The following is an 18526-nucleotide window of genomic DNA, read 5'->3' on the forward strand; positions in this document are numbered from 1 at the left end:
TAACAATGAAATTAGAATGCAGCACACAGTTGATGACTTGACAGATTTAAATGGAGAACTTAGTACATAAAATAATGGTGCATCACACAAAGGTATCTTGGGTTGGAGGAAATGCAGTAGAAGTATCTGTAATAAAGAATTTTATTTCTTCTAAACCGATCAGATAGTTAAGGTTTGAAGATAATGAGTTTTAGGGCACCTGGGTGGCTCAGTTGGTTAAGCGACTGCCTTCGGCTCAGGTCATGATCCTGGAGTCCCGGGATCGAGTCTCGCATCAGGTTCCCTGCTTGGCAGGGAGTCTGCTTCTCCCTCTGACCCTCCCCTCTCTCATGTGCTCTCTCTCTCTCTCAAATAAATAAATAAATCTTAAAAAAAAAAAGATAATGAGTTTTATACCCTTTTGAGTTCTAAACAGTTTGAGAGATCATCCTTGATATCAGAAGACAGAAATTAAATACTAGCTTTGGTCCTGGCACTCCTTGATTGGACAATGTAACTTGTTCCTATAGTCAAATAAAGTAGGCTTCTGTTTCCCCTATACTGTACAAGGTATTGGCTGGTCCGAAGGTAGTGAGTTATCTCAACTGATCGTTCACAGTTACTGTACAAGGTATGCTTTCCTTTCAAAGAGCATAAATGAAACTTTAGAGGTGTTTTTATGAATCCCTCTCTAGAATGTAGCTGGAAAGTCTCATAAATTATTTTTCTTAAGTGGGGATTAAACTCTAAGATACGATGAGCTTGGTTTTTATTTTACAAAAGCAAGTTTCCTTTTCAAGCACATTGATTTACATTAAAATGGGGAAATTGCAACTATAGCAGGTACCCAGTTTAAGGTGGTTGAATGTACTCAACACGACTCCATGACTTATACTAACATGAGACTCCAATAAAGACAAAAGCTACAAGGTGTTCTGCAACATGCAGGTACAGATTCCAGGGACCTTTTTCAGTCACAGAACACCATTTGTCTCCAAATCACAAGCCACCAACATATATGTGAAGTATCTCAGTTTCACGGAAATCAAGGCCCAAGATTACTCACGGGTCTTTTATACTCACTAGTCACATAGCCAAAACCAGCCTTTGAAAGAGGGGTAAATCATCCATCTCCATGTTTTCAATAAGCAATGTGGATTAGCTGGTATACCCCCACATTCAGCAGTACAACATAGCATGAGAGGGAAAACAAAAACAAAAACAAGAAGGGCTAAAATTAATCCCAGGGACATTGACAGACTTTCTATCCCAAACCCAGGAACCAATAGTCTTACACATGGGAGTTTTGCAAGTCTTGGGGGTGTGAGGGATGATAATGAAATGTCACCTACAATATGATGTAATGGTTAGCAAAATAAATACTACTGTTTTACTGTCTGCATTTCCAAAGGATTCATTCAAGAATGACTGGAAACTCTCCACTGTCCTGAATGTAAAGCCTGGGAAGTTGATGAGAGCACTGCTCTTTTGAAGACATTCTTCCCTATGAGCAGCAAAAGCATTTTAGTGAATCAGGAGTTTTCACACACCTTGTCCCTCACGAACTCCCACCCCAAACCACTTTCCAACAAGAAAGTCACTGTACCTATAGGGGTTAAGTACTTCCCACCTTTCCCTTGCCATGTTCAAAAGAGTAAAAGGGATCTCTGTGGGGCACCTGACTGGCTCAGTCAGTGGAGCAAGCAACTCAATCTTGGGGTTATAAGTTCAAGCCCCATGTTGGGTGTGGAGATTACTTAAAAATACAATCTTTAAAAAAAATAAAAGACATCTCCATAGAGGAAGAACCTCCCCACCTCAAAGGTGGGAAATATGCGACTCATCTTTCCTCATCCTTGCCCACCGTCAGCCAAACCCTATTTGCAGGGAAGTAACTGCTATCAGATAACAAGGGTTAGTAAAGCCTACTCTCTCCAGGTTAAATTTTAATTCTAAACCTAAACTTTCATTAATATATTCAAAGTATCTACATGATCTTGTGAAATTGAAGGTTACATAAACTACCTCTTACTGACAAACTCACTGGTAATCTGTTATTTGTGACTCAATTCTATTTCACTATGATGTGAGACTGATAGCTAGTGATCATATTCCTGACCCCATCACTTCCCTCCTTACGAGCCATGGCTTGCCTGGGGTGCAAGGAAAGTATAACAGTGAGAAAAGACTACTTTGGTTATGGAATCGATCTCTTTTCACCTTGTGCTATCAGCTTTATGGAGCTGGTGGAAAAACATGTCAAGACCACGTTAAAAAGAATTAAGTTTTTCATGATTTCTTCTCACTACATGGTACAGGCCCCTCCAAGTTCACTTCCCCATCCTATCATAACAGGTAACAACCCTAAAATTCACAGTGGGCTTTCAGGAGATCTGGCATGTTGAAGAAATATGTGTAGAGGGCTTATCTGTTGATAGCCTTGTGGACCCTTGTTATTGAGTGGATTCAGGTGCTCTTGGTATTTTGACATCAAGACTTGTCCTATCATAATGAGCATCAGATTATATAAGCCCAAGGATCACTGGTTTACTTCATAATCCCTCAATCACAAAAATAACTTGATGAGCAGAAAGCATGTAGTGATGCTGGATAGTAGGTACACAGGTATTAAGAATTTTGTTTTTTTATAAGATTCAAGTATTTTTTTCAAGATTTATTTGTTCATTTTAGAGAGGAGGGAGGGGAAGAGGGAGAGAATCTTCAAGTAGACTCCCCACAGAGCTTGGAGCCCAGTGCGGGCTTGATCTCAATGCACAAAATAATGACCTGAGCTGAAACCAAGAGCTGGTCGTTCAACTGAACACCCAGATGCCCCAAGACTCAAGTTCTTTAATGAAAAATGAAAGCAAGGAACACATGGTCCCAGAGAGATGTAAAAACTGCCATAAGACAGAAGGCAAAGGTATACATTTGATATTACTGACTAACCTTCTATCCCTTAAGCTGAAAATCCAGGTTGACTCACCTGTGTGAGACTTACCCCAACGTACATGGGTTGGCTTACCTGTGTGAGTCTACCCCAATGTACACGGGTTTAGAAGATGTTGCAAAATACTGCCCAAATCACTGACTTGTTCTGTAATCCAGCAATTTAGTCATGAGTTCCCTGGTTTTGTCAGTGTAACTACACATTTCCAGTATCTATCAGACCTTCTGATTTAAATGCTATAAAGTTTCTATGACCTGCAGTCATATGCACAATTCTATCTCCATTCTTTTTTTTAAGATTTATTTATTTTTTGAGAGAGAGCGAAGGAGCAGGGGGAGGGACAGAAGGAGAAGCAGACTCCCCTCTGAGCAGGGAGCCCAACGTGAGCTCGATTCCAGGACTCTGGGATCATGGCCTCAGCCTAAGGCAGATGCCCAACCGACTAAGCCACCCAGGCGCCCCTGTATTTCCATTCTTGCTGTCATTTTCATTTTTCATACTCCCATTAGTTCAGTCCTTGTAAAGGGCTATGATAGTCATTAACATTGGATGTTCATGGATCTTTCTCCTTTGGGATACGTGGAAGAACTGTATTTCTCCATGTTTTTTGAAGTTACATATCACCATATGATCTGCTTTGGTTGATGAAGTGAAAGGGGAAGTGATTGTCACTTATCAGTAGAAGCCTTAGGAGCCAGTGTGTACTCTTCTATGTTCTGGTTCCTTCTCCCCTTATAACCAGTAATATTCCAGGTAGGAGTCATATTCCTGGGTTGTGAGTAATGACATCGATGATGTGGAGCACAAGTCCTAGGCGACCCACACATGGAATATGAATGAGAAGTATGTCTTTGTTGTTTTAAGCCACAGATATTTTAGGGTTTGTTTTATTATAACATAACCTAATGTAACAGATATTTACTCAGTCTGGAAATCCTGTTAATAAATTCATTTGTAACTCTATGGCCTTAAAAAAAAAGTCCAATCTTCTTAATATGATATGCAAGGACCTTAAGTATTATTATCTATTGTGTAACTGAAAAGCATCTCAACAGGGTTTCTATAATCTGACAAGCCAGTCCTAAAATTCTCATAGGAGACAAATTGCCAATAATATTTCAAGCAATTCTAACAAAGAAATATGATGGGGGTTTTGCTCTACTTGATAACAAAGAAGATTTACTATAAATCAATAGTAATTAATATATTGCAGTATCAAGTACAGGGATAGAGACATATTACAAATTGTAAAAGTGAGCTCAGAAATTGATCTATACATATGGATATTGGATATGGATATCTAACTGAGATGACATTACAAGTCAGTGCAAAAAGAGGTATTATTCAGAGTTAGCCAAAATCAAGGTTAAGGGTACTGTCCTCAATTCAGCCATCAGTTACAAGTTCAGAGGTTGCCAGGGCCACTGACTTTTGACCAATTGGCTACAAATTTAGGAGTTCCTATATCCACCCTCAGATAAGACTCACAGAACTCACCAGAAGTTCCCAGGAGCTGGGCGTGCGGAGGGGAACTGAGGAGTTCGCAAGGGTGAGGTGTGATAGCTGGAGATCGCAGTGGGGGGCGGGGGGGCGGAATCGAAGAGGTTAAGGAGGGGAGAGGCTCTGTGCGCATCCACGGCTCTGAGGCTGGGATGCCTTTGCTGCCAGGGTGCGGGGCTGCGGTGATCAGGCATTCCAGCTGTGTGGAGATCAAGGACTGACACTCGTGAGGTCAGAGTTTGAGGTCCGTGCGGGTCACCGTGCCTGGGGCGCTCAGTGATTGAGAACTGGAGGGAAGTGGGTATTTGTCGGTGAAAGCGTTGTCTGCACTGAACGCGGGGCGCAGTGATGGAGGAGCCCGCAGTGAGACACCTGATGACCGTTACCTTACCCCCCGCCTTCAGTTCCTCTCCAAGGACTAGTTTGCAAGTCTCCTTAGGCCCTCACATCACCTTCTCCTTTCATCTCCACAGATAAGAATTTTAGGGAGATAAAGGATTAAGCAAATCTAAACTGCTAAGTTTTCTGACTTTCGTTCTCACTGCAAGTTTACTTGGATATTTGCGTTCAGATTCTGACACCAGTAAAACATTTCTAGCTCCCTCATTCTATTTCCCAAAGATAATTCTTATTCAAATGTTAGTATACTATTTCAGTTTTTGTCTTTTATTTTCTCTGCTTAATTTTCATAATTCAGATAAACTCTGGAAACATTGGGATAATTTGTTTTAAATTAATTTCATATTCTAAATATTTCCATAAAACAGATTCTCTTAAGAATTTTTCTAATGGCTACACTAGAACACAAACAGGTAAGAGAAGGAGTGACATTGTGACTAGAATCTGATTAAGTACTTGCATCTATTTGGATGGCTTTGGAATATTTGAAATGTTTAGTTATTATTTTTAGGATTTGGCATTTACCCAGTGGTGTATTTCCCTGACTCATCTCCTTCCTGGTTTTTTTTTTTTTTTTGCCTTTGTTGCAAATGTAAATAGTGTCTTTTTTCCTAACCTTTCATCTCTAATTTTTCTTTTCTCCTAATTTTTTCTTTTCTTTTCCCAGTGTCCTGGGATTGAGCCCTGCATCCGGCTCCCTGCTCAGCGGGGAGCCTGCTTCTCCCTCTCTCACCTCCCTGCCTGTGCTCTCTCTCTGTCAAATAAATAAATAAAATCTTAAAAAAAAACAAAAACCAATATGGTTTACTCCAAACATCTGGTCTCCTCTAGGATTCTGGGATTTTGGTATGTGCTAGGCAGTGGGTGCCTACATGAACCCCCAGTAAAAAGCCATGGGCACTTTTCTCTGATAAGCTAAAACATTTCACTTGTGTTACCACAACCCTTGCTAGGGGAAGTAAGTGTATCCTGTGTGACTTCATGGAAACAGGACTCTGGGAGCTGGCACCTAATTTCCTCCAGCTTTTGCCATATGGACCTTTTTCTCTTTGCTGATTTTGCTTTGTATGTTTTTGTGGTTATAAATTATATGCTGAGGCCTGTGAGTCCTACTTAATCACTGAACCTGGGGGTGGTCTTGGGTTTTCCCAACACATCTGCCCAACATCCATTTATTTCCTTCTCCTTTTCTAACAGATTCTCCAGGTGTTCCTTGGCTTGTGGCAACACATCTCTACTCTCTGCCTCTGTCTTTAGATGGTCGCATCTTCCCTGTGTGTCTGGTACAAGGGGACTTGGATTTAGGGCCCATCTGGATACTCCTCGACTTTCTTATCTCAGGATCCTTAATTATAGCTGCAAAGACCCTTTTTCCATATGAAGTCACATTCACAGGTTCATATCTTTTGGGGGGGGCACCATTCAACCCAGTACAAATGGGTGTGGATTTAAGGGAAAATATGTCCAGAAACTAACCTTTCTTTCCCACCTTCCCCTTATCATTCATGCTACTTCTACTTCACAGAAGAAAGGCATACCTCCCCCACATTCAGATTGTTATGTTTTATTTCCATGGGTTATATAGCCTTTGGGGGCACCAAGTAAAGAGACAGTTACAAATAATGGCTTTGACTTAAGGTGGATGCACAGCCACAGTGTCAGCATCTGGGCCCAGAGCAAATGTGTCATCTGAAATGAACTTGCTCTTCATCCTCAGGTCCTGGATTCCCAGGACTAAGAGAGATCCAGTAAAGGATGAGCGGGAGGCTCCTGGAGTTGCATTTGGCCATTCGTGGGACATCCCTGTCCTAAGATTGAGATTTCTGAACAGAAAATTAGCGCAGATCCAGAAGAGACTAACATCCTTTTTACTTGGCATTTCTTACAGAAGAAAGTGATGAAAGCCCAGGTGACTTTTGGTTTGTCTTACTGATAATTTTGAGTCCTTCGTGGATTTGTGGAGGCCTGAAAAAAATCAGTTCAACTAAATAAAAAGCATAAATTGGAGAAAATGGGCTCTGGGAAGAAATAGACTATACCTTCAAAATCAGGACAGAGTGGGATCAGGAACACGTTGTTTCTAGAGTTCGTACATGACCAGTGCTAGAATATAGTGTATGGCTCTGCAGGATCCTGCTGGTGATGTAAACCGTCAATGTGCCTCTCCTACCTCTGACAGCCACTGCAACCAGAAAATCACGGTAAGTTACATCATAGGCAGTGACTCAGGACAAAGCAGATCAGCTCCTCAGAAGAGGTCACCATTTCATGGCACTTAAGTCTTAGGAACGGTTTCTGATGGTTTCTTTCCAGAGGTGATAGGGTGGGCTCTGTGTTCTCAGCAGCCTTCTCCTAATTGATGTACTGGCATGGCTATTGCTCACATGATTATTCTGAGTCCCCGGTGGGATCCGATCAAGTAGAATTCAGTAGACAGGTTTTGAGGAGACCACAGCCTAGTGACTTGCATACCCAGCCTTGCTGCCATCTGGATGTATCCTTAAGTAGAACCTAAGGTGCCAGTAAAATGGAAGGTTTGCAGAGCTTTCAGAGGTCCTCTGTGAACAGGTGGTTGAATACAGATTTGGCCATGAAGAGTTACAAGTTCTGTGGTCTGGTAATGGCTTGGGTTGTTGAGATCCACAAAGGTTACTTTTGAACTTCAGCTTATCTCAAAAAATATAGAGCCTTTACTTCTGTGTTCAAAATCTAGTTGTTACTTCCCACCTTTTTATTGGCTTTAGTTACACAAATGACTCATTGTGGCATAATAAAAAATATATATGTATTATATATTTGGTCTTTGTCTCCAGTTCCTGGCCAGAGCTGCTAAATCCCTGTTATTTCCTGAGTGGTAGGAGTGTCTTTTGTTTTCATAACAAGCCTCTTTGAACATATCTGAATTTATGCTAATGAAGTGACTTCTGGTAAACCCCTAAGACAGCTTCAGCATGGGGGCTAGTCCCCAAAAAGACCAAGCCTTGACTTAGAGGGCTGGAAATTTCACCACCACCTGGGACCTCTGGGGACGGGAGAGGAGTGGATATTGAGTTCTGTCACCAGTAACCAGTGATTTAGTCAATCATGCCCATGTAATGGAACCTCCAGAGGAACCCTATGGGGGGGCCCCTGGGTGCCTCAGTCGGTTGGGGGTCTGCCTTCAGCTCAGGTCATGATCTCTCAGGGTCCTGGGATTGAGCCCCACGTCAGGCTCTCTGCTCGGCGGGGAGTCTGCTTCTCCCTCTCCCTCTCCCTCTATGCTCGCTCTCTCTCAAATAAATAAAATCTTAAAAAAAAAACAAACCCTACAGGGTTCAGAGAGCTTTCAAGTGGGCCAATATATCTACCTGATAGAAGGGTGGTATACCCCAACTACACAGGGAAAGAGGCTCCTACACTCAGGGCCTTTTTGGACCTCACCTGTGTACCTCTTGATTTGGCAGTCTATTTTTATGATTTACAATAAACTGTAATTTTAAGTACATTTCCTGAATGTTCTTGGTTGTTCTAGCAAATTATCAAACCTGAGAGGGGGAGGTTGTGGGAACCCCTAAATTTATAGCCACATTGGATAGAAGTAACCTGGGGACCTGGTACTTGTGACTGGTGTCTGAAGTGAAGGCAGTCTTGTGGAACTGAGCCCTTAAGCCTGTAAAGTCTGATGCTAACTCTGAGTAGTTAAGTGTCAGATAGGATTGAATTATAGGACACCCAGTGTTGGAGAATGAGAGACTTGGAAAATTGGTATTGGAAAAGACACCACGTATTTGGTGTCGGAAAGAACCATACTTTACATACTTTCAATGTAAAGGAGTCATTATCTAGTACACATAGTGATAAAGTTCCCCTCCATATGTTTTATTTCCCCCCTTAATTCTCTGACACATCATTAACAAATGCTTGGTAGTGTGTTCCTGTGTTCTGGGCATTTACCTGTGTGGACATCTGTATCTATGGGTGGGTTTAAATGTGCATGCATGTGTGTGCGTAAATATACAAGAATCTATGTAGGTAAATACATCTATTAAGACATTTTCACATGAGTGAAATTATACTATGTCATTCTGATGTCACTAGCATTTAATACAGTGATTGACAAAAAGGTGCTGAAACACATATAATGCAAATGATCTCAGGTTAGCAAGAGGATCTGATGGCTGCATATCACAGAAATCTGTGAGTTGTTGAATGAAAGGATGACAGAATATTTTAATGACTTTCCTTCCTTTGCGATTAATTGAAATAAAATAAGAATAGAGATGTAGCCTACAAGGTGAAAATGAGCAGAACAACTTCCTTCACACTCCTCGAGTTGGGAAAACCTCACCCTTCCTCCTTTGTGTCCCCTTTACTCTCACATCATTACCACACTTACATAATTTCTGATGCCAGATGTGTGGGGATTTCCACTCCCCCCCCCAGCCCCAAGCAATTCTCCAACACCAGCAGGGTGGTCTACAATTCAAATCAATTCTGACTCTATCTACCTGGAGTTAGCGTGTCAGACCCCAGGTTAAGGGCTCACTCCCATAAGACTGTCCCCCATTCAGATGTGAATTGAAAATAGTACATCCCCAGGTTCCTCACAACTTCTGACTTGACTACAAATTGGAAGTTATTCACAACCCTTCAAATTCAGGTTCAATTAGTTTGCTAGAGTGGCTCACTGAACTTGGGAAACACATTTGCCAGTTTATTATAAAAGGATATGATAAAAGATACAGATGAACAGTCAGGTGGAAGAGATGTGTAGGGTGAGGTATGTGGGAAGGGGCACAGAGCTTCCATGCCCTCTCCAGGCAGCACTCTCCCAGCACCTCCACATGTTCAGCAACCCAGAAGCTTTCCAAACCCTATACTTTTGCTATTTTATGGAGGCTTCATCACATAGGCATGACTGATCATTAAATCTATTTCCGGCCCCTCTCCCTTCTCAAGAGAATGAGAGGGGCAGATCTGAAAGGTCCAAGCTTTTTTTTTTTTTTTAATTTGTTTTTTATTTTAGAGAGCGAGCACGAGCAGAGGGAGAAGCAGAGGGGGAGGGAGGAAGCATTTGAAGCAGACTGCGGAGCCCAATATGCTGGGTTTGATCCCATGACCATGAGATCATGACCTGAGCCAAAACCAGGAGTTGGACGCTAAACCAACTGAGATACCCAGGTGCCCCTGAAAGTTCCAAGCTTCTAATCATGGCTTGTTCTTTCTGATGACCAGCACTATCCAGGAGCCCAACTAGTTGCCCCATTAGAACAAAGACACTCATATTGTTCTTAACACTTAAGAATTTATAAGGGTTTCAGGAGCCCTGTGTGAGAAACTGGGGTTAAATACCAAATATAGAACAGAAGATGATCCTAGAGCCCTTATCACCTAGGAAATTACAGTTTTAGGAGCTCTGCCAGGAACCAGGGGCAGAGGCCAATATATTTTATCTCACACCTTCCATTTCAATAAAAGGGAAATACTCATATTAACAGGATCTGTTGTGACAGGAATCACTGACACACTGGAGGATGTGGCCGTGGACTTTACCTGGGAGGAATGGCAGCTCCTGGCCCTCGCCCAGGAGGAGCTATACTGGGATGTGATGTTGGAGAACTATAGGAGCCTGGTGTCAGTGGGTGAGGACAGCTCCCCTGTCACTCAGAGGATGCCCAGTCAGTGGCCTTTCCTCTCTCAGCTTCTGAGCTGTGGCCTATCTGTGCTGCTCTGAAGTGTGGATTCTCTGTTCCCTCCCTGGCCCCAGATGAGAAGGTATAATCTCTCATTGTCTTAGAGAAAAGCTTTGATTTGTGAACATGCAAACTGTGCAGTCCCTTACATGTACTATTCTCGTATCATTGCAGAGCCCAGTGCAATCTGATGAGCCTGAGTCTTCTGTCATTTCCCATAAACAGGGTATCAAGCCAGCCAACCAGATGCACTCTCTGAACTGGAACAAGGAGAACCACCCTGGATTTTAGAAGATGAAGTCCAAAGTCAAACCCATCCACGTGAGAGAAAACCAGCAGAAGGTGGTGGTGGTGGGGAGGCTGTGGAAGTCACTTTCTTGTCATTTAGAGAAGGCATCATAGTGGTGAGGGTGTCTGAGGATATAGAAACTGAACTATATATCCCTCTCCCCATATGAGAGCTTTTTCTTTGTGGGAATTTAGAGGAAAATATACTCTTTTGTCTCTTTTTGGAACTAATTCCTCTTTATTTCTTCTTAAATGTCAACATTTTTTACCCTAGGATTATTCTTGCTTAGATTTCCACATCTTCCCATTCTTCATCACTTGTCAGAGTTCCTTTCACCTCTCTTGCTATGAAATTCCTCCTTCCATGTCTCTCTGCTAAGAGAAAACTTTGAATTCATTGTTGTCTTCTAATACACCTTCCTGCCCCATTGGAAAATATTTATTTCCCTTTAAACATCCAACCCCACCTAGGATGCCTTGCCTCCATGGTAACCTGGTTTGTTAATATACATTTATCTGCTTTTTCTCTTTCCCCACTCTCAGCTTCTTTAAAGGTTCTCTTTTTATTTTCTGCCCTATCTCAAAGGCCTTAAAGTCTTAACTTTATTCAAAAGTGTTAAGTTCTTGTTCTCTGTGGAGATTCCCAAGTTATCTCCTTTAACACTGTATAATCTATATACAGTTGACCCTCGAACAACATGAGTTTGAACTGCATGGATTTTTTTTCATACAGTACTATAAATATATTGTCTCTTTATGATTTTTTAAATATAATTTTTAAGATTTTATTTATTTCAGAGAGAGCACAAGCATGAGCAGGGGGTGGGGGCAGAGGGAGAAGCAGACTCCCTGCTGAGCAGAGAGCCTGATTCGGGGCTCAATCCCAGGACCCTAGGATCATGACCTGAGAAGGCAGACGCTTAAGCTTAACCTACGGAGCCACCCAGGCGCCTCTCTTCTTTATGATTTTCTTAATAACATTTTGTTTCCTCTTATTGTAAAATACAGTATATATTACATATAACATACAAAATATGTGCTAATTGACTGTTATTGGTAAGGCTTCTGGTCAATAGTAGGCTATTACTAGTTATGTTTTGGGGGAGTCAAAGTTACATTTTAGACTGCCCAGAGGGTTGACACCCAACCCGTGTTGTTCAATGGTCAACTGTACCTTACCTGTTTTCAAGGCAGCTCCCTCAGAGTTCACACTTAGAATGGAGAATGATCTTCCCTCTAAGAAAATCCCTTTCCATCATCTTTTTTATTTTTTTAAATATTTGTTGGGTTTTTGTTGAGGTATAATTGACATATTAGTTTCCAGCTTCATCATCTTTTTTTTAAGATTTATTTATTCCAGAGAGAGTGATAGCACGAGTGAGCCAGGGGAGGAGCAGAGGGGAGAGAGAGAAACCCAAGCAGACTCTGCACTAAGCACAGAGCCCAACACAGGGCTTGATCTCACAACCCCAAGATCAGACCTGAGCTGAAGCCAACAGCTGGATGCCTAGGCAACTGCGCTACCCAGGTGCCCCATCATCTTTTTGAAAATTGAGATTCTCTTTTACTTTTATACATCTTAAATCCTGGCCATGCTGGGATTACCTTGAGGCTTCTCTACTCTCTGGGGTATTTAAGGTGTCTGCTATTCCTCTTCTTTAATTAGGAAAGACCTTTATATAATTTCTCATTCTCAGTTCCTAGCCTAAAGCCTCATGTCTGCTTTACTGTAATTCCTTTGTATATATGTTAATTCTAATCTTTCTTAGTTCAAGTTAGATTTTGTTGATGGATTCTTGTTCCTAAAGCTTTCCTTTTTCTCCCCATAGATTGATAACATTAAGTCCCAGTTGACCATATTACCATCCATGACACAAATTTCACTTCTTTCGAAGACCTAAGTCTCTACTCTCAAAAAGGAGGAGGCATAAATATAACAAAAACAAATATGCAGAGTTTGAGTTTTATAAGATGAAAAGAGTTATGAAGATAGTGATGATGGTTGTGTAACATTATGAATATATTTAATACCATTGAACTGTAAACTCAGAGTGGTTAACATGATAAATTTTATGTTATGTGTATTTTGTCACAATTTAAAATATGGCAAAAATACACAGAAACTGTGTCTAGTGGTGAAAAGGGCTCTGAACACCAATCCACTGGCATACTGGAACAGTGGGTGGGGTTGGGGCCTGCCCTTTTATGACTAGGGATCTGTATAATAGAAGATACCTATCAGCAGAGGATGAGTAACATGAATAGGTTTCCTGGATATAAAGTGAAGAGAATGGGAAGTGCAGAGCTAGAGGCAAGAATGTGTTTGAGGAACATCAAGGAAACCTGTGTGGATAGGGTAGGAGTAAACAAAAGGGACAATTACTGGAGATGAAGTCAATGGAGTAGTAGTGATAAGTTGGTTGGTCACGTAGGGCCTTATAGTCCATTTCAAGGACTTGATTTTACTCGTGGTGAGGTAAGGAAACATTAGGAAGTTTAAAGTTTTTTTTATTTTTATTTTTTAAAGATTTTATTTATTTATTTGACAGAGAGAGACAGCGAGAGAGGGGACACAAACAGGGGGAGTGGGAGAGGGAGAAGCAGGCTTCCTGTCGAGCAGGGAGCCCGATGCAGGGCTCGATCCCAGGACCCTGGGGTCATGACCTGAGCCGAAAGCAGACGGTTGATGACTGAGCCACCCAGGTGCCCCAGAAGTTAATGAAGTTTAAAGCAGTGACAATATAACTTATATTTTAGAAGTGTCACTTTGACTATGGGTATAGTCAAATCCTATCCTGGAATAGGGCTGGAGTTGAAGCAAAAAGCCAGATAGGAGACCTGGTCACTGGTGACATTGGGAAGTTTAAAGAAGTGACAATATAATTTATATTTTAGAAGTATCACTTTGACTATGGGTATAGTCAATCCTATCCTGGAATAGGGCAGGAGTTGAAGCAAAAAGCCGGATAGGAGACCTGGTCGTTGGTGACTTCACTAGGCTTAAGGGGTACTGGAAGACTCTGGCTATATAAAGTGGCTGATTGAATTTGCCACTGAAGTAGGTATCAGGTATGTTAGTTTCTTACGGCTGCTTAACAAATATTACAAACCGGGTGGCTTAAAACAACAGAAATTTATTCTTTCATAGTTCTAGATGCTAAAAGTCATAAATCAAGGTCACATTTCCTCCAGAGATGAGACAGGAATCTTTTCTTGCCTCTTTCTAGTTTCTGGTGGCTGCTGGAAATTCTTGGCCTTCCTTGACTTGTAGAAACATCTTTCCAATCTTTGCATCTGTCATCATGTGGTCATTTCTGTGCATATTTCTTTGTGTCCAAATCGCCCTTTCCTTATAAAGATACCAGTCATTGGCCCAGCCTAACCCAGTATGACCTCATCTTAACTTGATTATATCTGCAGACTATTTCCAAAAAAGGTCACATTCACAGGTACCAGGGGGTTAGCAATTGACTATATCTCCTTGGGGAACAACATTCAGTCCATAACATGGAGTAAGAAAAAGAAACAGATGAATGATGCTGCTAAGAATTTTTGGCATGAGTGGAGTTGTCATTCAGGTGACAGGGAAGATATGTGGAGGAGATTTGGACTGGGAAGTCAGGAGTTCTATAATGGAGATTCTAAGTTAGATGTGCTTGTTAGTGTCCAAGCAGAGCTCTCTGCTACAGTCTGATGTACCTGGAAAGTTCAGGGAGAGGTTAGGTGTGGAGATAGAAATCTGGACCAGATGAGATCTTCTGGGGAGTAGATCCAGATAAAGAAAACAAGAGCCTTGGACAATTAGGGATCAACAGATGAGTGTGTAACAAATGTGGTGAGAGAGCATGTGATGAGCAAGTGTTTCTTGAAAGACAAAGCCATAAACATTGTCTTGAGAGTTGCTGATTCATCAAGTAAGGTAAGAACTCAGGGATAAGTTCTTACCACTCAAACAGTAAGTATTCTTTCACCTTGAATTCTTTCCATGAGATGGTTTATGCTACACAAAATATATTATCTTCTCTGAATTCCTATTGTACTTTGTGCACCAGTCACACAAGCCACTCCTAAAGATACTGTAACTGTATGATGTGAAGATACCTGAGTCCCACTCTTGAGTCAAGGGCCTGTTTTTCATTCCTCCTTGTGCAAGAAGAAAATCCAGCTTGGTCTTCCATTTATTTCTTCATCAAACGACTGTATAGCTAGGTTGGGGAGAGACCATACTTTTCCATCTATCTGTCAAGCATTTCTTAAATGCGAGGTTTTCATTGAAGGGATTTTCAATATAATCTTACCAACGTTGCTTCCTCGGAAAGTCTGGTTTTATTAGAATTGGGTTGAGGGCCTGGATATGTCTTTATGCAAAGTTCCCCAAGAGTGCTATTGTGACCCTAGCTGATGAACTGCAGTTCTAACACATAGTAAAAGAGATCGAAATTAGTGGGAAACACAGAAATGTTTTTCTACCGCCATCCTTCAAAACACATCCAGATTTCTTTGCATTTTCATTTCCTTTGCTTCCTCAAACCAGGGTTGCATTTGCAACTGCCTACTTTATTCTTTTTCGTGCATGTTTTTTCTGTTTCTCTTTCCACCCCTAGAATATGACTTCAGTGAAAATAAAAAGTATTTTTGTGTTTCTCTAACACTAGCACCATGCCTGGTATACGGTAGTAGCCACTTAAGAAGGATGTATTGAATGAGTGAATTGTGAGTGTCACCATTTTGAATCAGGTATCCCTCCAGCTTCTGTAATCTGATGCTGCTGGTGACTTCCTTGTATTTTACTGTCCCCAGGGTCCTACTTATAAAGCAAATCTTGATTCACTGTGAATTCACCCTGTTTTACACTGATAGCTGTCATCTTTTGATTTGTATTTTATATTATTGTGTTTTTAAACATTTCCAACAGATAAGGAGTTAGTGTTTAAAGAGTACCAATTTTTAAACGTTTCCAACAGATAAGAAGCTAGTGCTTAACAAGTACAGTGTTTTTCAGTTGGGGAAGATGAAAATGTTCTAGAGATGAATAGTGGTGATGGCTGCACCACAATGTGAATGTACTTAATGACACAGAACTGTACACTTAAAAATGGTTAAAATGGTAAATTTTATCTTATGTGTATTTAACTACAATTCTAAAAGTTTTTTTAAACTATTTTTATTTATTTATTTACTTATTTATTTATTTACTTATTTATTTAGGGAGGGAGAGAGAGGAGAGGGGGGTTAGGGAGAGAGAGAATTTTAAGCAGGCTCCATGTTCAAAGCAGATCCAAATGTGGAGCTCAGTCTTACAACTCTGAGATCATGACCTGAGCCAAAATCAAGAGTTGGATGCTTAACCAACTAAGCCACCCAGGCACCCCTAAAAGTTTTTTTTTTAAGAGATAAGGAATATATATAAGGATATACTTGGAAATTCTTTTAGGTTGATATCATAGGTTTTCCACTAAAGAGCCAGCCATCCCACAATATTTTTTTTTTTAAGATTTATTTATTTTAGAGAGAGAGAGAGAGCACACAAGAGAGCAAGAGTGGGAGAGCGGGGCAGAAGGAGAGATAGTCTTTTTCTTTTTTTAAAAGATTTATTTATCTTAGCGAGACAGCATGCGTGCATGGTGGGGGGACGGGGAGAGGGAGAGAGAAGCTGACTCCCCACTGAGCGCAGAGCCCAATGAGGGGCTTGATCTCATAACCCTGAGATCATGACCTGAGCCAAAATCAAGAGTTGGACTCTTAACCAACTGAGCCACCCAGGCGCCCCGGGGAGAGAGGGTCTTAAGCAAACTCCACACTCAGCGTGGAGCCCAACATAGGGCTCGAACTCACAGCCCTGAGATCACTACCTGAGCTGAAACCAAGAGTTGGATGCTCAACCAACTGTGCCACCCAAGCGCCCCCCTCCCAACGGTATTTTTGGAGCAGTTTTATTCTGTATCATGGTCACAGGATTCACTGTTCTCTTTTTTCCTAGAAATTCAGAAAGTTGATTATCATCTGCCTCAGCACTTAGAAAACCCAAAAGTGCCAAAGAGGATAGAACAGTGTTATGAACTGAACATAATGTGGAAATATTGTTCATCAGAGCAAAAGTCATTTTCCTTTCAGGCCAAATCATGATAGGTTTAATTTACATGGAAAAACTTTGAAGCCACACTTAGATTTAATCAACCGAAGTAGAAGCTGTGACATAAAAGAGGCTGATGAGCAGAGTGGAGATGGGAGATCCTTTCTCTGTGCTAATCACAAGCAAACTCATACTGAAATTAAATTCCATGAAAGTAGAAGACCCATCAGCAATAAGTTACAATTCATTAAACATCATCAAACACACAAAACAGAGAAAGCCCACAAATGTACTGAATGTGGGAAAGCCTTCGTCAAGAAGTCTCAGCTCACCGAACATAAGAGAATTCATACAGGAAAGAAACCCCATGGATGTAGTGTATGTGGGAGAACCTTTTCCAAGGAATTTAAGCTCACTGAACATCAGCGAACTCACAAAGGAGAGAAACCCTATGAGTGCTGTGAGTGTGGGAAAACCTTCCTCAGGAAATTTCAGTTTACTGAACATCAGAAGACTCATACAGGAAATAAACCGCATGGATGCAGTGTATGTGGGAAGGCATTCTCCAGAAAGTTCAAGCTAACTGAACACCAGAGAACTCATACAGGAGAGAAACCTTATGAATGTACTGAATGTGGCAAAGCCTTCTGCAGGAAGGCAGAGCTCATTATACATCAGAGAATGAAAGAGGAGAAAGGCCCCATCAATGCAATGAATGTGGAAAAGGTTTCTCCAGAACATCACAACTCATTCTACATCAGAAAACCCATAGAGAAGAGAAATCTTATATATGCAGTGAATGTGGAAAAGGTTTCATTCAGAAGGGCAATCTCTTTATATATCAGTGAACACACACTGGAGAGAAACCCTATGGATGCACTGAATGTGGTAAAGCCTTCAGCTAGAAGGCGTGCCTCATAGCACATCAGCAATTTCATACAGGAAAGACTCCCTTTGTATGTACTGAATGTGGAAAATCTTGTTCACAGAAATCAGGACTCATTAAACATCAGAGAATTCACACAGGAGAGAAACCCTATAAATGCAGTTGACTGTGGGAAAGCCTTCACTACAAAGACAATGCTCACTGTCCATCAACGAACTCATACAGGAGAGACCCTTTGCATGCACTGAGTGTAGGAAAGCTTTCTCCCACATGTCATGCCTTGTTAAACATAAGAGAATACACACAAGAGAGAAACACGTAAATTCAGTGAAGGTTGAATAGTCTTCCACAGAGGGTCACAGCTTATTAAATACTAGTGAATTCATGCAGGAGAAAAGCCCTGTTAATATGGTGACTGTGCAGCTGCCTTCTATGATCCCTCAGACCTCAACAAACATCAGTGGGCTCCTCACAGATAGGAACGCAGTCATAGTGGGACAACCAGTTGTCAGATGTGCACCCTCAGGAAATAACGGAGAGTATGTACAAGAAAGAAGCCTTATGAATGCAGTGAATGTGGTTGTGCCTTCAGTGGTCAATTACACCTTATTTTGTCACAAAAAACACATAGGAAAAAACTGGTACATTCAATTTGAAAAAGCCTGAGTAATAATGTCTAGCTGATTATATGGTTATATATAAAAAGAAAACCTGAGTGCAGAGGCTAGGAAAGCTGTTTTTTGGAAGACAGACCCTGTCGGTCATCAGTGATCCCCAAA

General features: G+C 41.2%; 1 protein-coding gene and 1 pseudogene across 2 annotated transcripts in view; one reads left to right on the forward strand and one right to left on the reverse strand.

Annotated features, from left to right (window-relative positions):
• The window catches only part of ZNF613 (zinc finger protein 613), a 65061-nt gene that overhangs the window by 40622 nt on the left and 5913 nt on the right, over positions 1-18526 (reverse strand). The gene's annotated exons all lie outside the window — the stretch shown is intronic.
• Positions 2124-18089, forward strand: LOC112806924 (uncharacterized; annotated as a pseudogene).

Source organism: Callorhinus ursinus, unplaced genomic scaffold (assembly GCF_003265705.2).
Source record: "Callorhinus ursinus isolate GAN/ISIS: 27379988/994484 unplaced genomic scaffold, GSC_fseal_2.0 scaffold71, whole genome shotgun sequence".
Classification (NCBI taxonomy): domain Eukaryota; kingdom Metazoa; phylum Chordata; class Mammalia; order Carnivora; family Otariidae; genus Callorhinus; species Callorhinus ursinus.